Source organism: Myripristis murdjan, unplaced genomic scaffold (assembly GCF_902150065.1).
Source record: "Myripristis murdjan unplaced genomic scaffold, fMyrMur1.1, whole genome shotgun sequence".
Taxonomy (NCBI): domain Eukaryota; kingdom Metazoa; phylum Chordata; class Actinopteri; order Holocentriformes; family Holocentridae; genus Myripristis; species Myripristis murdjan.
Window position 1 is genome coordinate 33260 of NW_021941813.1, and position 10365 is coordinate 43624.

Consider the following 10365-nt stretch of genomic DNA (forward strand, 5'->3'; position numbering starts at 1 on the left):
ACCCAAAGACATGCCTGAAAAAAGTAATGGAAATGCAGTTCTATCCTTAAATCTGTGGTGGTTTTTTGTAAGGCTATCCTGTGCTTTGCTCCATGACCAGCTCTTGTATATAGGTATGGTTAACATTTTTGCCCCCAAACTGTCAGTTAAATAACTTGACCATTAAACCTGTTTTGCTTTGAACTGGTTTGTAAAGTTTCATGTCTTAGAGTGATATGAAATTGTAACATCATAAGAAATACAAAAAATTACAGATTTCCATCAACAATTCTAAGAGATTTACAACATTCACTTTCTACAATAACAATATTTTCAGAGTATTTAAACTTTGTCTTAACAAAATAATTCTGGAATTATTTTACATCAAAAGAAATTGTAGACATAGTAAACAGCAAGGCCTCTAGTTTCGCAGACCTGGAGAGGCGCGGGCGCAGCGCAGCGCAGCGCAGCGCAGCTGCGCCAACTGGGTGTGGCCAAGTGGATTTTGCAAGTTTAGCACGCCATGCGCCTTGGCGCAACTACTGCGCCGTTCCTCCTACCGGCACAAGGGAGGAGAGAAGGCGTGGTGTGGGTTTGACACAGCCGATTCACTTTAAACCAATCAAATGAGCCCCTGTCCTCGCCTTTAAAATGCGCTGTGCGAAGGCTTATTGGAAGTCTACACATTTGACATGGAAGAAGAGAGCAGCAGACGTCCAAACTTCTCCCAGGAGGAAACTGATGTGTTGGTCCGGGAGGTACAAGCTGGCATGTAATAAGGCAGAAGTGATGTTTTTTTTTTATTGTGTGGTGTTGCAGTTTTATGCTTGTTCTTAAACTTATTTATGCATGATTTTATTTATTTTAACTTAGTTTTTATGCTTTGGGTTTTATTGTGTTACTGTTTTTATGTGCATGCGGAATTGTACATCCTTCCAGCCTTAATTGGACTTGATTAGGAATAACCTGCACGTGTAGCGGACTTGATCGACAGCGTGACCGGCCACTCAGGGAAGGAGAGGAGGACTCCCTCGGCCAATCCGTGGCAGGAGGAGGGCTAAAGGGGCTTTCACATAGGACGCGGTTTGGGCGGCGCGCAGCGCTGGGTACAGCGCTGGGTGCCGCGCAGAGTGGGCGCTGAGCACGGCGCTGAGTAGGGCGCACGCATGCGCGTTGTGCTCGTATTTGGCGATGGTTGCTATGCGACCGATACAGACGCTGAGAAGTAGTTTTCCGTTCCGGCACACTTTTTTCTGGCGGACAGCACAGCAGCTTCGGATACACCATGTACCTGTCACCAAGTCAAAGATCAGCTCTGGCAGCAGTTCTTCTGAGGAGGACGAGGTGGAGGAGGAGACGAGCAGCAGCAAGAACAGTTACCTGTTGTGTGTGTGACTTCACATGGGATTTTATAATAAATATATGACTATACTGCATTGTCTTTTCAAGAGTAGTGCATATCGCATGATGTCAATCATCTAGATTTCTAAATACATACACCTCCTGTCCGTTTAGAAAATAATTTGCTTCAGTTTACAAAAGTATTGGTGTTTAATTGCAGAAAAAAGAAAAAAAAAATCGGCTATTGTGGAAAGGAAAAACATCATATCACTGACAATTTCTAAACACACCTGGTACTCCTAAACTGTGGGATATTTCTCTCCATGCCTAGGCTTTTTTTTTTTTTTTTGACAATATCACGGTATGCCTGCAGTCTATTGTCCCACAGCTCTGGACGCAGAGAGACAGCCACGATTCCACTATTCTCTCCTATTGGGTGCGCCGAGGTGACGTCACAGGGCGCAGCGCCCAAGTTGAAATTTTCCAACTTGGGCGCAGCGCCCTGACCCGCGGTACCGCGCTGTCCAGCGGCAGCGCTCTGCTCTGCGCTGCGCCCTCCTCGGCGCAGAGCAGAGCGCCGTGGCGCCCAGCGACCACATACACAATGAATGGCTACGCCGCCAAGGTCGGCGCTGAGCGCCCGCTATGTGAAAGCCCCTTAAACAGCGGGAGCACAGGAAGAAGAGGCCCAACAGCAGAGGGAGAGCAGGTTGGCACGTGGCAGAAACAAAACACACCTGTCCTGCACGGCGGTAGCGACGGTAGCGTGGCGGCGACGGAGGAGACAACCAGCCGCGACCGAGACCAGACGAGGGGTTTCCCCCGCACAGCGCAACGGAGCTGCAAGACTGACCGCCAACGCCATTTTTACTCCGGCCTGGGTCGCCAGTCGTACTCGCGACCCGGGAAAACCGTGAGTATTATCGTTTCCTTGGCGGTCTATGTGTGTCTTGACGTATAGAGCTACCCTGCGCTTGTTATTGCGGACTGATACTCGCCGAGTCCTTTGTGCCCGTAGGTGCCGTGCCGGAGCTGACCCTGTGGCGGTGGTGTGACGCGAGGACCCGCAGATCGGTGCCGAGACTCTGCAAGAAGCAAGAGACTTTATAGACTCCTGGGGGTCTGTGGTGACTGTGGGTTGGGCGAAATTGTTAATTAAACCCCTTTGTACCGTACTCTCTGTTCTGGTGGTAATTTTAGAAACTCTGCTGCTTGATTTCACGAACCTGTTTTTAGAGTCCTAGGCTCCCTCCTTTATTAGTCTTAGGTTTTAGTTGTTTTAAGCCCGACGGCCTCCGGGTTTTACACGCAGTACCAGAATATATGGAACTGCGAGCAGAGCTCCGCGGGCCGATGATGCAAAGGCAGCCTGGGAGGAGGTAACCTCACTGGTAAATTCATGTTGCGCGGACACACAGAACCGTAGCCCAGTGCAAAAAACGGTTCAATGATGTAAGAAGAAGGGCTAAACATAAGCCCTCCGAGCACAGGAGGCAGGCGGGGGCAACAGGGGGTGGCCCCTCCACCAGCGTGCCCCTAACCTTGGCGGAGGACATTGCGTCCTCCACGCTGTCCTCCGTCAGCATTCTGGGTTTTGGAGGAATCGAAGTTGGGACAGGTAAAACAAACCCATTCCCCTACCAAGAAAGGTATTAGGTGACATGTTTAAACTCTCTGCAACAAATGACACAGATCACAAATTCCACGCGCCATGAGGATGAACTCTGTGAACCACCTGTGCGTAAAGCTGTGCCAAGCTCCGTGGCCTGGCCTCAATGTGTGCCTGTAAAGTGAACTTGTCTTTCCCAATTGAATTGTGGTCATTTTGGCATGTAAATCACAAATCAAGGATGTGAAAACATTTGATAGATTTTAATTGCACACGAAAACAATAGTCATCTTATGTGAACTAAAAAATGTAAACTCATAACTCTACAAGTACAAATGTCTAAAAAGTTTTTATTTCGTAAAATTAACGTCATTTTCCCAGCTCCACGTGCCACACAGCAGCAGCAGGAGGAAGAGGAACAGCAGGAGGAGGAGGAGGAGGAGGGTGAGCCAGCCGCACCAGCTGCGCCAGCCGCACAGCCAGGAACACGGCCTCGCACCCAGATCAGACGGGCCCAGGTCGAATCCAGGGACCAGCCCTGGACATCCAGACGGAGGGGTTTGAGATGCTGGAGAGGGAGCTGGGCTCTCTAACCTCCCGGGTGCAGGGGTTAGAGGCCCAGCTCCAAGCAGTGGACAACCGCCTCCGGTGCGTGGGTGACCGGCTGCTCCCGCTGGCGTCAATTGACGTTCATCTGCGTCGGCTGGCGGATGCAGCCGAACGCCTGCTGCCCCGGGATACGGCCTCGGTGCCTTCACGGTCCCCCCGATTAAGGCCACGCATCCGTGGAGGAATGCGGAGGAGTGGAGGAAGAGGCAGAGAGGGGGGGCGGTAAGTGTGTGTGTGTGTGTGTGTGTGTGTGTGTGTGTGTGTGTGTGTGTGATTTGTATATGTAGGCCTAGTGGCCATTTATCACATTTAAATAATAATAAACTGAAATCAAACTTAAGAGTGTATTGTCCATTCAAGATTGTCATGTTTTGAACGGTTTATTTTATAAAGGCAAACAAACAGGGAACAAAGAAATCCTGCTCTGCCTCTCTCACTCTGGTTAAAAAAAAAAAAAAAATCTAAAATCATCAAATACTCAGGTTTCCTACAGGATGTTCAGGGAAAAACTCACATTTAAGGACAGAGCTGTGCAGCCAGGCGGTCCCTCCTCTCCCATGCGCCTTGATGCTCTTCCTGCTGGTTCGGCACATGCAACTCGGCCTCTCTCTGTCTTAAGTCCTGTAATGTCTCCTCTGTGAGGTCAAAATGGCATCCATGGTGTGAGGCTATGTTGTATAAAACGCAACATGCCACAAACAATGCACTAACTTTCTGGGGGCTGTATGTTAATGTACCACCAGAACGGTTCACACATCTGAAACACATTTTTATCTGTCCAAAAGTGCGTTCAATGACTGACCGAGCGCCACTGAAAACACTGTTAAAAACATGTTGCCTTCTTGTTGTGGGTGTAATGTATGGCGTAATCAACCACGTTTTCAGTGGATAGCCGTTGTCACCTAACAGCCACCCATCCAGAGGGGGGTCCCCCTGAAAGACTGTAGGGATGACAGAATTCGCCAGGATGAACGAGTCATGAGCGGACCCAGGAAAATTAGCATACACGTGTCACCAGGTAATTGCAGTCACAAATCACCTGGATATTAATGGAGTGTACTCCCCTACGGTTCACATAAGTGATGGCTTGGGTATCTGGGGCGCGCAACTGTACATGTGTACAAACCTTCATTTAAAAACTGCATTTTGTGTTTACTTGTGTTATCTTTGTCTTATATTTAAATTTGTTTGACGATCTGAAACATTTAAGTGTGACAAACATGCAAAAAAATAAGAAATCAGGGAGGGGGCAAACACTTTTTCACACCACTGTAGGTCCAACTCCCATTCACCTGTTTCCTCTTCATGATGGCATGCCCTTTTTTGGAGGATGTACTGGATGAGGAAGGCCTAATCCTCAGGAGAGCATTTAGGCTTGAAAGAGTCTTCCGGGACAGGTCGGACCCATTGGCCTTTGGAGATGAGTATCTCATTGAGAGGTATAGATTCTCAGGTGATGGACTGAGATATTTATGTAGGCTGCTGGGTCCTAAAATAGAGCACCAGACAGCACGAAGCCATACCCTCACTGTACCACAGATGGTCTGTGTTACACTGAGGTTCTTTGCAAGCGGGAGTTTCCTTTATTCTGTAGAGGATGCAGAGAACCTCAATAAAGGAACTATTTGCCGCACAATAAGACGTGTTTGTCTGGCACTGAAGTCACTCAAACACATATTCATCACCTTCCCTGGCCACAGAAGACCCCTCTACATCAAGGAGGAGTTTTACAAGATTGCAGGTAACATCAATTTCAACTTGCAATTGTTAGTTTCTAATTTGATGTGTCACAGTTGGATACTCACTATTTTTTGTTACAGCTTTCCCTAATGTCATTGGTGCAGTGGATTGCACCCATATTAGAATCAAACGCCCCTCAGGGGAACACGAGGGAGATTACATCAACAGGAAGTCCTTCCACAGTATCAATGTTCGGGTAAGAGTGATTTGTGGTTACTGTGACCTACATAAATTAATTCTGTGCATTCAATTACTTAATAGGTTACATCTTATCATTTCAGATGATCTGTGATGCTGACTGCCTTGTCAGCAACTTAGAGGCAAAGTGGCCCGGCTCAGTGCATGATTCCAGAGTCTTTTGGGCTAGTCCAGTTTATGAGAGACTCTCACAAGGTAAGCCACACATTTTATTTGTAAGCACCTTGGACATTATAAGTCTTTAACTCTGCTGTGTAGTTTTATAAATTGTATCTTGTATTATCAGGTGAATTCTCTGGTGTGCTGCTGGGAGACAAAGGCTATGCCTGTGAGTCATTTCTCTTGACTCCCCTTGCGGACCCCAAACCCCACCACAGCAGGCCTACAACCATGCACATGCCAAAACAAGGGCTCGAATCGAGATGACCTTTGGTCTTCTGAAGTCTCAGTTTCAGTGCCTGCACCATCTGAGGGTTTCCCCGGACAGGGCCTGTGATGTAATTGTTGCATGTACAGTGCTGCATAACATTGCAGGCCTAAGAAAGGAGAGGGCCCCCCCGAGTGGTTGTTGATGTTGACTGGGAAAATGCTCCTATTTTGCCAGACAACATTAATGGCAGACTGGTCAGGGAGCAATACATTGTGAATTTTTTCAACTTAGTCTTTTGATTCATCCTCTTTAATAAAAGGATCTTCTATGTTACTTGTTACTGTGTATGTGCATTTTGTCTGGCATTGGTAGCACAGTGTGCGGTCATCTTTTAAATTCCACATCACAAAATCAATGGTGTACTACACATTCATGAAAAAGGGAGGACCCACAATGTTTTCTAATTGCATTTTTATTTTGAAGGTCCTCATGTGTTGTTTGGAACTTGGAATACAGAGCAAAAGTAATACATATTAATACTGTATTACAGTTATTGTTATAGCGTGCACTGAAATACTCACTTCTCTTTCTAGTTTCTGGATTTCCAGGTCCAGTTTCCCGAGGGTCCTGCATCTGATCTCTACATCAAGCTCCATTACTTGCAGCTTTCCTTTTTTCCAACAGGATTTTCACATCTGCAAGTTCATTCTGTCTCTCAAGGTGCTTGGCGTACAAAGATCTGACAGTTGATGAATTCTGTAAAAGAAATGTCAGTTAGCACAGCAGGATTTGTGCATAATGTAGATTTACTGAAGCCAATACTCACAACGTTACCAGGCTGCTTATGAGGCTGTGCAGCATCTGGGTCCTGTTACAAATATGCTATTTTCTATTAGCACCAAATCACTGACTTCATATCAATTATGGACTAAATAAGCAGGATATTTTTTAAAAAATTGACATGGTACCTCATGCCTTCTGGAGTCCAATGATATGGTCTCCTCATCTGCAGAGGTGCAGTCCGCAGCTGCAGATGTGCCTCACCCTGCCATATACATACATGCATTATGAAAACTTCTATTAAGATTTTTGACAGGACATGCCAAGCCTGTGATTTCAATAAAATGCACTAACTGGATCATCTTCTGGTGGCTCCAAAAGCGTAACTGGATTTCCCTGCAGTGTGTGGGAACACAAAGTCAGACAGTATAATATATGTATTTAATTGTGCTCCAAAGTACTGCAATATGTACCTTGTATGAAGCAGCCAGTTTCTGTTGCTGGGACACAGTCTGTGACTGTCCCTCCCTGGATCCCCTCCATCACTGGCCTCCCTTTATTTACATGGAGAGCCAGCTCCTCTGCTGGGGTCAGATCCTGCCCAGGTGGGCCGCCCCCCGTTTTATGAGCTTTTTTTTTTTAACTGCTACAATCATAGACATTCAGTATGTCAGCACACAGCTTATCTATTCATCTCATTTGTTCATTGTTATCTACACTATAGTCACTTACCAGCCTGCAAAATGTTCTTGTATTTTATTTTGACTTGCTGCCTAGTCCTTTTCTGGCCAGGCAAGTTTGTTCTTTATCATGGATAGATACATAAAATAGACGGGAAAAAAACATAATTTGGGAAAAACAGATTAATTAGATCATCATTGACACACATTGTGGATAATTGTTTTCACTTAATAATATTCTACATTTCCTGAGTAACAGGCACTTCTACTTGCCTTATTTAAAGCAAAGTGTACAACTGTTGATTAGTGGAAAGTAACACCTGTAGGACTTTAATTGTTCCAGTGGAGCACTGTTTATTAATTGTAGTACATTTTTGGACTACTTACGCATTAAGCCAGTCTGCTATTGTCTGCCAGGTTTTCTCTCTGTCCTTGATTATTGTGACTGTATTTCTTTTTTTTCTGATTATGTGCTTAACTTCTTCGTAGTGCTCCATCAGCAGCTGTTGTTCAGCGGCCGTGAAGTAAGACGCACGAGTGTTGACCATTTTCCCATCCGTGATTCTGTGATCGATTCTGTGGTCTATTTAAGAATGCCGTGAACACGCACTTATCCCAACTATCTACACCTGGCTTGACATAGCCGCGCCTTTTCATCCTAGCTCTGCAAATGTGCAACCAATTAAGCCAAGATGCGCCGATCAGACTAGGTCAAGCTGCGCTTGCTCAGTTGTCCTGGATTTCTTTATTCTACTTTTGTGCAATACCTCTCTGGTCTTGCTGCTACTGCTGCTAACCTGCCAAAACCTTCAAGGTAAAGTGAGCGACTTTGGGTCGACTTCCAGGCCACACAAATCAGAGAGATTGATTATCAAAATCAAATTCAGCCCTGAGACCGTTTTTTAAATGTTCTTTTTTTTGACTTGAGCATAAAATCAAAGGTTCAAAAAACGAATCGTTATTTGTTTTTTTGTGTGACATTGAAAAACAAACTATGGAATATCAAGTCATTTTTTAATTTTATTGTTTTTGGATTTTCAATTGAATATCAATTGAACGAATCATACACAGACCCTGATTTACCTGATTTGATTCATCCTTATTCAATAAAAGGAACATCATGTTACACTTTGATGTGTATTTATATTTATATGGGATGTGTAATTTATAGTCTATGGGAAACTGTAAATTATCTAATGATTGCAACATCATCTAAAATCATCATTTATCTACAATGATTGAAATTAATGATCACAAATGTTTAAATGACAATGGGTCTAGTTGAATGCGATAACAATGTGTAGTAGGCAGTGGAATAACTATTGGTTTCCGTTTGTGGTGACTGCTGACTGAGATAAGGGATAACATTAAATAGATCCTGGAATTTAGCCTGGTCTGGAGCAGGCAAGCTCCACAGAATAAATCTCCATGGTAACTAATGTCATAACATATCCCACTTTCCACTCTCCCACTTTTGTGCAACTGGATCGCAGATAAGTTCATCCAGGATGACCAAGATATCCTGCCTTAATCCCTTATCCTAGTTTTGTGCAACAGGACCCAGGGCAGGCGTGGCAATAACAAAAGGTATTTATTCAAACAAAAGGTTCTATTACACAAAGTCACTCTCAAGGAGGAAAATCAAAGTAACAACACAAATCGGTCACAGGGAGGATCAAAACTTGATCTGAAAAAAGCTATTCTGAAACTTCACGGCTTGATGCTGGGACACTTGACAATACTCACAGACTTGAACAAACGAACTGGAGACAAGGACTATTTATGCATGAGGTAGGTGCAAACAGGTGAAACCAATCAGGTGGGGTAGGATCTCACTGGAGGGAAAATCACACAAAGGGAGGAAGTCAGGGTCTGAAACAAGAGGGAAAAGGTGAGTGCCAAAATAAAACAGGAAGTGCATGATGAGACTAGACATGAGTGACTAAACATAAAAGTACCCAAGACAACAAAGGACTAAACATGAAACTAAATAAGGCATGACAGAACATGAAACACTAAACATGAACATGACTAAAATTAACATACTTGACGAGACACAACATAGTGTTGTTGAAGATTTTATTCAGTCTGAATTGCTGGGCTGGTGCACCAAGGACCAGGGGTGTATTCAACGTAGACCTACCGGTATGTAACGTCAAGCAGTATGGAAGCTGAGAGGGCAATTCTCCTCGCGACTGTGGTGGAAGACCTGACTGAGGATGACATTACTTTAACTGGATCACTAATAACAGGGGCACTGCAAAAGACTTTGGACATCACTGCCACTGCTTTAGCGATCAGCCGCAGGAGGAGACCTCCAGCCTGGATCAGTGCTTATGTGGAAACTGTAGCTCCTAACTACACTGACCCGACCTTTGTTGCTCATTTTAGGATGAGAAGACAAACATTTCATGTGACGGATCTGCTCTACTCTGCTGTGTTGATGCACCTCCTGTTAGCTGAACTATCACTTAGATGTAGGCTTACCAACCACTGTTTACAAAATGGAATAAAAGTGTTTTTGTTTTTTTTCTAACCACCGTGTTTTAAGTTTTAAGTTGAATCCAACAGGCAGGGTCAGTGCCAACTGGAGCATCTTGTAGAAATTTGGATAGCTGTCCTTTTTAACAGTCTTTTGAAGATGCTCAAGTGAAACAGGTGCGACAGCAGAGGCTTTAACAAGCTCCATCTCTGCTCCAGCAAGGAGAGGGTGAATTTTCAGCGGCCGTGCATATTTTTGTATGAGAGGTTCAATTCCATTTTTGTCACATCTAAACACTGCTGCACATGCCCGTGCCAGTTCTATTGACTCTCCTGCGAATCGTCTGTCCAATTCGTTGATGAGTGTATCCAGCACAGGGAGATACAGGTGCTGCTGAAATCCAAGTGTCCCATTGTGTGACATTTGTGCGCCACTTTCATCAGTTTCTCTTTGGCCCAAAGTAGTTGTAATCAGGAAACTGTCGAAGGAGGTGGGGGGTTTTGTGGCCCGTTTTCTTTTGGGTTCAAGGGGACCAGGAGTCTGACACCCAACCTCCACATCCCCTGGTACAAACACG

At 44.9% G+C, this 10365-nt stretch overlaps 1 pseudogene; it reads left to right on the forward strand.

Annotated features, from left to right (window-relative positions):
- Nucleotides 1-4843: 4843 nt before the first annotated feature.
- On the forward strand, nt 4844-6048 carry LOC115356802 (putative nuclease HARBI1; annotated as a pseudogene).
- The last annotated feature ends 4317 nt before the right edge of the window (nt 6049-10365 follow it).